Consider the following 9058-nt stretch of genomic DNA (forward strand, 5'->3'; position numbering starts at 1 on the left):
AACCATCCCATATACAGTCACTTGTAATACACAACCAGTCTTATCTTACCAGACCCCCTGAGTGAACCACGAGGAAACAGAAATTGATGCAAAATGCACAAGGAATGTTTATTAACAAAACTAGTGTGCTAGGGCCACTCTGCAAAAGAAAAGAGAGTGACCCACACTCCAGGCTGCACAGGTCTTTTATACAGTTCTTGGGGCAGCCACCATTAGGCACAATGTGATCGACAGAACAGTATTACCTTTAAATTAATTGGCTGATAGGGGATGAGGTAGGTGGCCAACGTGGTCAGTCCTTCAAAATGTGTCCTCACCCTTAGGTCGGTCTACCATTCCCCTTTGTGGTCTTAGCCACTGATATTAGCCTCTGTCCTTTCTAAAGTTCCTGAGTTAACTGTTTCAACTAAACCCAGGCAATATTATGGATTCTAAGAAGTGCATGCTGACCGCGGCCTGATATAGCTGTGTCCTGAAGGGCTCTACAAGAGCCTGACAAATACAGAGGCATATGCTGGCAGCCAACATTTGGACTAAGCATCAGGTCCCCAATGGAGGAAATAGAGAAAGGAATGAAGGAGATAAAGGTGTTTGCAATTCCACAGGAAGAACAACATCAAACAAACAGATCCCACTAGTAAGACCCCACTCCAGAGCTTCCAGGAACTAAACTACTAACCAAGGAGTACACATGAAGGGACCCATGGCTCCAGCTGCATATATTGCAGAGGATGGCCTTGTCAGGCAACAATGGGAGGAGAGGCCCTTGTTCCTATAAAGGCTTAATGACACAATGTAGGGGAATTTGAGGGTGGGGATGCAGGAGTGGGTGGGTGGAGGAACTTCCTTATAGAAGCAGGGGGAGGGGGAATGCAATAGGGGGACTTTCAAGGGGGAAACTGGGAAAGTGGATAACATTTGAAATGCAAATAAAGAAAATATCTAATTAAAAGAAAGGGAGACATAACAGAAATCAAGAAAATTCAAAAATCATCAGATACTACTATAAAAGCCTATACTCAAAAAACCTGAAGAATCTACATGAAATGATTTTTTAGACAGATACCATGTACCAAATTTAAATTAAGAGCAGGTAAACTATCTAAACAGTCCAATATTTCCTAAGGCAATAGAAGTCAATAAAAATATCCCAAAGGAAAAAAGCCAAGGACCAGATGGCTTTGGTGTAGAATTCTACCAGATCATCAAAGATGAGCTAATTCCAATATTCCTCAAACTATTCCATAAAATAGAAACAGAAGGAACATTACCTAGTTCTTTCTATAAAGCCACAATTACTCTGATACCTAAACCACACAGACTCAACAAGATGCAGAACTTCAGATGCATTTTACTTGTTAATATGGATGCAAAATTACTTTAAAAAATTCTCTCAAACCGAATTAAAGAACACATCAAAACCATCATCTACCACAATCAAGAAGGCTTCATTTTGGGATGCAAGGTTTGGTCAATGAAAGAAATCCATTAAGGTAATACACCATATAAACAAACTCAAAAATAAAAATAATTTCATATCATGCTGAAATGATTTTCATGATAATTTCATTACATGCTGAAAAAACATTTGACAAAATACAACACCCATTCATGTTAAAAGTATTGGAGAGATCAGGAATTCGAGGGCAATCTCTAAACATAATAAAAGCAATATACAGTAAACCAACAGCCAGTATCTAATTAAATGGAGAGAAACTTGAAGCAAACCCACTGAAATCAGGGACAAGACAAGGATACCCACTCTCCCTCCTCCCCATATCTATTTAATATAGTACCTTAAGTGCTAGCTAGAACAATAAGACAACAAAAGTACTTCAAGGGGCTACAAATAGGCAATGAAGAATTAAAGGTATTGCTATTTGCAGATGATATGATAGTATACACAAGCAACCCCCAAAATTCTATCAGAGAACTTCTACAGCTGATAAACAAGCAAATTGGCTGGATATAACATTTATTCAAATAAATCACTATCTTTCCTTTATACAAATGATATACATGCTGAGAAAGAAATTAGAGAAATAACATAATAGTTGCAAATAATATAAAATGTCTTAGGGTAACTCTAATCAAAGAAGTGAAAGATCTGTATGACAAGAACTTCAAGTTTCTCAAGAAAGAAATCAAAGACCTCAGAGAATGGAGATATATCACGAGCTCATGGATTGGTAGAATTAACATACTAAAAATGGCCAAGCTAACAAAATAAATATACAAATTCAATGCAATCCCCATCAAAATCCTCACACAATTCTTCAAAGATATTGAAAGAGACATTGTCAAATTCATCTGGAGAAATAAATAACCCACAATAGCGAAAACAATTCTCAACAATAAAAGAACTTCTGCGGAAATCACCATGCCTAACCTCTAGGTATACTACAAAGCAATAGTGATAAGCACAGCATGGTCTTGGTACAGAGACATTCCGGTTGATGGATGGAATAGAATTAAAGACCCTGAAATAAAACCATATACTTAGGGACACTTGATCTTTGACAAAGAAGCCAAAAAATATACTATGGAAAATGAAAGCATCTTCAATAAATGGTGCTGGTCTAACTGGCATTCCGTTTGTAGAAAAATGAAAATAGACATATATTTGCCACCTTGCATAAAGCTCAAGTCCAAGTGGATAACGTACCTCAAGATAAAACCAGATATCCTGAATCTAATAGAAGAGAAAGTGGGAAAGAGCCTCAAATTCATTCTCACAAGGGAAAATTTCCTAAACAGAACTCTAATGGCTCATGTTCTAAGATCAAGAATTGATAAATGAAATCTCATGAAAGTAGGAAGCTTCTGTAAGACTATGGACATAGTCGATAGGACAAACAGGCAACCTTCAGGTTGGGAAAATATCTTCATTATTCCCACATCCGATAGCAGACTAATATCTAAAACGTATAAAAATCTCAAGAAGGTAACCACCCCAAAAAACCAAAAACCCAACTTTAAAATGAGGTATAGAACTAAACAGAAAATTTACAACATAGGAATCTCAAAGGGCTGAAAAGCACTTAAAAGAAATGTTCAAAGTCCTTAGTGATCAGGAAAATGCAAATTAAAATGACCCTGAAAGTCTACATTAAACCAATCAGAATGGCTGAGATAAAACAACAACAACAACAAAAAGAAAACAAAACTCAAGTGACAGCACATGATATTGAGGATATGGAGAAGAAGGAACACTCCTCCCTTGCTGATAGGATTGCAAATTGGTACAACCACTCTGGAAATCAATCTGGAGTTTCCTCAGAAAATTAGAAATAGATGTACCTGAAGACCCAGCTATACCACTCTGAAAGAACTGCAGGGACAAAAATGGAGAAGAGCATGAGATAAAGGAGGTTTAGTGACAGGCCTTGAGATTGTTACTGATACTGTTGTCTGCCTGCAGACAGAAGCCTAGCATGGCTGCTTTCTGAGAGGCCTAACAAGCACCTGAAAGAGTTAAATGCAGATACTAGCACCCAACCAATGGACAGAAGCTGGGGAGTCCTGGGGTTGAAGTGGGGAAAAGCTGGAAGAAGCTGAGGAGGAGGTGGGACCCATGGGAAGACCAGCAGTCTAAAATGACATGCCTCCCCCTCAACCCACCCACCCCCCACCCCCGAGATATCCCAGACACTGAACCACCAACAAGGCAGCATACACCAGCTGTATGAGGCCTCACAAATACGTATACAGCAGAATACTGCAGGGTCTAGCTTCAGTGAGAGATGATGCTCCTAATCCTTGAGCGATTTGAGGTCCCAGGGTGTGAGGAGGCTTGATGATGTGGGGTGGGGTTGAGACATCCTCTTGGAGATGTGTGTGTGTGTGTGTGTGTGTGTGTGTGTGTATGTGGTGTGTGGAGAGTGGAGGATGTATGGGATGGGGAGCAGTTGGGGTGCAGACCATGATGGGGATGAATTCTGGACAGTAAAAAAGGATTAAAGAAAAAAAGTAATTATTGGGAAATAAGAATTTACTAGACATAAGGAAGTTATTCCTAAACCTTGAGAAAATATAATTACTTTTTAATGAACACAATTCACAGGCCTCAAACACTCAATGTGATACATTTGGCAAAGATACATTTGGCCCTGCTGTGGAACTTCAGTAATGTTGGCCCACAGTGAGTCTGCTCGCAGAGTAACTCTTTGGCTACTTTAATGGAGTGGGCCTTATTGGGCAGAGGCAGTACTACTTACCCAGAAGCTAAATATATAGTTTTAAAACTTGATGTTTTTCTTATATCAGCAATGGGGTGGATTGTCCTATTCACATCAGTATGTATTATCAAAGACCAGAGTGACTCCTGTGAGTAATTACCCTCTAAAGATTTTAAATATTATATATAATGAGCCATATATATTAAAACTAAATATAAATGGAAAGACTAATTTTTGAATTTGAAATGGCATTAAAACTCAATAATTTTCTCTTTTGTTGTTAATTAAAAATTACAACTCAAGCGGGAACATTTTAGTCTCCAGTGGTTTTAGAGATCACACAGAGGTCAAAGAGAAGATTCCTTGTTTCACATGACACTGATTTTAAAAGTTCTCTCATGTGTCTTAGCAATGTCATCAACATGTTTCAAGTCAGCAATGAGGTGAGTAATTTGATGGAACACAAGAGAGGAGCTGAAGGCTGATGAAAACATATTGTTTATCATCAAATTTAGCAGACCCCTGCTAAAATGTCCTTCCCAATTCTTCCCAATACTATTGAGACTCATGTCAACAGTTATAATTACTTTATTATTTCTTTGTTATTTTGGGAAGGGTGCATATAAAATGTTTGAAAAATTTAAGAAAGTAATCTGTAAGTGAATTCATGATAATGGCTCTAGATATTTGAACGTGATCTTTGGGAAAGGAAACATGACTTTATACTTTAACCAGTATGAGAAAATGTCTTCCATGATCACAGTCAACTTCAGAATTCAATGTTTTTCTAATGCTACTTTGTTTTTCAATCCCACCAAACCTGTTGGAAGACATCACTGAATCTGAGACAAGTGGTGCTGCCTCAGAAAGGAGGCATGGGGATAGGTCTGAGTGAGAACTAAGTTAGGAGATGCTTGTTTCTGCAAGGATCAAAAGAGTAAGAAAAAGGAAGGTAGAAGAAATAAAAGGCTAGATGACAGTAGGAGAGAATCAATCTAAGTCAAGGCTGGATCATGTAACAATCAGGCAACGCAATGTTGTTAAAGGTTTTACACAAAAGTAAATCATGTGCAATCATTCTGTTTGAAAAGGGGAGAAATCAAAGGGATTTCCTCAAGCAGGACAAAGTAGCATTAATCTAGAATTAAAGTAAATATTGGATAATTGAGGATTTCATTCTACTTGCTAGTGATTAGACCTTCATTCCTCTGACTCAGCTCCTGTCTAGAGTCTCAGAGCCTGGGAAGTGGATTGGCATTCTTGGCATAATCAACAAGCTTCAGAACATAAGCAAGCACAATCTTGTAACTCTAGGTGGCCCCATGCTCTTATGTGATAAAAAGCACATAGTAAAAGAGTAAGCAAAATACTCCTTATGTTTGATAGATTTTCAAGGACAGAGAACATGAAATCACTATTGCCACATGTCTATGTGTAGAAAGAAAGAGTGCAACATGGATCAGGAGGCAACATGGTGCCCTGGTGGGGTAAGGGGAATGGGGGGGATGGAAGGATACTATTGAAGAAGGAACACAGAGGAGTGTTCAAGAGTCAGAAATAACAGGAAAAGAAGACTCTTACAGCACAGCTTGGTGACATAACTTGACTTCATATCAACTGTAAAGGTAGGAAGTAGGCTATGCACCTGGAGGCTTACTGAAAGCTTTTCTGATAATTTTCTTTCTTCTAACTGTCACATCATTTATACTATTTTTCGATTCCTTGTCAATGGACAGATAATTGGCAGAAAAGATTAAGAATAGACATTTTCTTAGTACATCATGGTTAGGAGTTGCAAGCTTGTCTGTCACGGGGAGCAGGAGTTGGAAAGTCTCAGGTGATGTCAAAGTCCCTTTACTCACACTGAAATCTTCAGCACCCAAATGTCTCTGAACATTCAAAATCAAAATAGCACAAAACCTAAGCCTGCTTTAAAAATGATATTTGTTGGTGCTGGTTCAACTGGAGGTCAGCATGCAGAAGAATGCGAATTGATCCATCCTTGTCTCCTTGTACTAAGCTCAAATCCAAATGGATCAAGGACCTCCACATAAAGCCAGACACTCTGAAGCTAATAGAAAAGAAACTGGGGAAGACCCTTGAGGACATCGGTACAGGGAGAAAGTTTCTGAACAGAACACCAATAGTGTATGCTCTAAGAGCAAGAATTGACAAATGGGACCTCATAAAATTACAAAGTTTCTGTAAGGCAAAGGACACCATCAAGAGGACAAATCGTCAACCAACAAATTGGGAAAAGATCTTCACCAATCCTACATCAGATAGAGGGCTAATATCCAATATATATAAAGAACTCAAGAAGTTAGACTCCAGAAAACCAAACAACCCTATTAAAAAATGGGGTACAGAGTTAAATAAAGAATTCTCACCTGAAGAACTTCAGATGGCGGAGAAGCATCTTAAAAAATGCTCAACTTCATTAGTCATTAGGGAAATGCAAATCCAAACAACCCTAAGATTTCATCTTACAGCAGTCAGAATGGCTAAGATTAAAAATTCAGGAGACAGCAGGTGTTGGAGAGGGTGTGGAGAAAGAGGAACACTCCTCCACTGCTGGTGGGGTTGCAAATTGGTACAACCACTCTGGAAAGCAGTCTGGCGGTTCCTCCAAAAACTGGGCACCTCACTTCCAGAAGATCCTGCTATACCACTCCTGGGCATATACCCAGAAGACTCCCCACCATGTAATAAGGATACATGCTCTACTATGTTCATAGCAGCCCTATTTATAATTGCCAGATGCTGGAAAGAACCCAGGTATCCCTCAACAGAAGAGTGGATGCAAAAAATGTGGTATATCTACACAATGGAGTACTATTCAGCCATTAGAAACAATGAATTCATGAAATTCTTAGGCAAATGGATGGAGCTAGAGAATATCATACTAAGTGAGGTAACCCAGACTCAAAAGGTGAATCATGGTATGCACTCACTAATAAGTGGATATTAACCTAGAAAACTGGAATACCCAAAACATAATCCACACATCAAATGAGGTACAAGAAGAAAGGAGGAGTGGCCCCTGGTTCTGGAAAGACTCAGTGAAACAGTATTCAGCAAAACCAGAACGGGGAAGTGGGAAGGGGTGGGTGGGAGGACAGGGGAAGAGAAGGGGGCTTATGGGACTTTCGGGGAGTGGGGGGGCTAGAAAAGGGAAATCATTTGAAATGTAAATAAATTATATCGAATAAAAAAATTAAAAAAACCAAAACAAAAAAACAAAAAAAAATGATATTTGTAAGACAACAAACAACTGAGTTAAAAACTTGCATTTCTAAATAAGCCAACTAGTGTCAATTGTAACAATGCAATACAAAGGTAATAATGAATAATTTGTCCATATTCTTCCATTTTCAATGAGCTTTATTGTATAAATGTTTAGGTATGCAGCTTTCAAGCTATCATAGATAGATCTAAAATAGAAAATAGCCAGTTTCCTTGTGGTTATCATAGATTAATCAATAATTATTTTTCAACTTTATATGTGTATTTTCCTTGCTTATATGTCTGTGAACCATATGTCTGCCTCATGCCAGCAGTTGCCACAGAGATTGTCAGATTCCCTAGAAGTGTTGATACAGATGCTCATGTTCCATAATGTAGTCCCTAGGACTTGAACTGGCTTCAGAGGAAGGAAATTAAATGATATTAACAACTGAACCATATCTGCAGGCTCCATTAACTAATTGTGTGGCCCTGTCACCATGAACTCGTGGCAATCCCCCTGTCTTAGCTTCCTATCTGGTAAGACTTCATGTTTGAGCTACCAAAAATCTTTACTTTGCTACTATATGATTAAATGCAACCAGTATCAATTGTAACATAAGGCAATGCCAAAGTAACAATAAAAATTTGTCAGTATTCTTCCATTTTCAATGAGGCTTACTGTACACATGTTTAGGTATGCAGCTTCTAAGATTTGTGTTTATATAAACATGAACAAACATATCTATGCATGTACTTCTTTGCCTTTTGTGAAACTGATGCCACATTATGCAAATTTTTCTAACACCTTGTTTCATTTTAACCTAACAGTAATATTTCATGGGCCATGATTCAGAATACCCATAGCACATGCCATTCCTAAAAGCTGCATATATAATATTTCACAGATGGACACACCATCTCTTTAACCATTTTCTAATGGTGTTAGCCAGACTTTCTGTCCTTATGTCCAAACTCTTATCTCCAGTAAAAAACAACTTCAGTTTTTAATAAACCAGATAATAACCTAATTAAATAAACCTGATAAGCCAGAAAAACAAGAAAGCTTTATTTTTTTATTGGTTTCAGACGTTCCAGAGTTTAATAGTAGAGATGCTGTGATAGAGTCCATGGCATCAGGCAAACAGAATGTGAGAATGCGTGTACTAGCAGGGGCTTCCTAATTTCCCCTCTTTACTCTACCAGGCCTCTGTCAGTGGAATGGTGCCTCTCATATAGAACACAAGTCTTTATATCTCATTTAATGCATTCTGTAATTGTCTTCACTGAGATACCCAGAGATAACTTCAATTAACCTCTGAAGTTAAAATTTCAGGTTTCGCTCGCATTAGCAGCACATATACCAAAATTGGAATGATACAGAGAAGATTAGCATGGCCTCTGCACAAGGATGACACTCAAATTCGTGAAGTGTTCCATATTTTTATATTAAGCTTCTTTCATCAAACCCAAAGAAGATAACCACACATGTATAAAATTAAAATAAAAAATAATAGGAAGCAATAACCACTACTCCTTGATATCTCTTAACATCAGTGGACTCAATTCTCCAATAAAAAGACATAGACTAACAGACTGGTTACATAAACAGGACTCTACATTTTGCTGCATACAGGAAACACACCTCAGTGTCA

General features: G+C 38.1%; 1 non-coding gene across 1 annotated transcript; it reads left to right on the forward strand.

Moving 5' to 3' along the window:
* The first annotated feature begins 8742 nt into the window (after nt 1–8742).
* LOC127682037 (U6 spliceosomal RNA) lies at nt 8743–8849 on the forward strand. Its single transcript, XR_007977339.1, has one exon. It is a non-coding gene; the product is annotated as a U6 spliceosomal RNA (small nuclear RNA).
* Nucleotides 8850–9058: the final 209 nt, after the last annotated feature.

Source organism: Apodemus sylvaticus, chromosome 3 (assembly GCF_947179515.1).
Source record: "Apodemus sylvaticus chromosome 3, mApoSyl1.1, whole genome shotgun sequence".
Classification (NCBI taxonomy): domain Eukaryota; kingdom Metazoa; phylum Chordata; class Mammalia; order Rodentia; family Muridae; genus Apodemus; species Apodemus sylvaticus.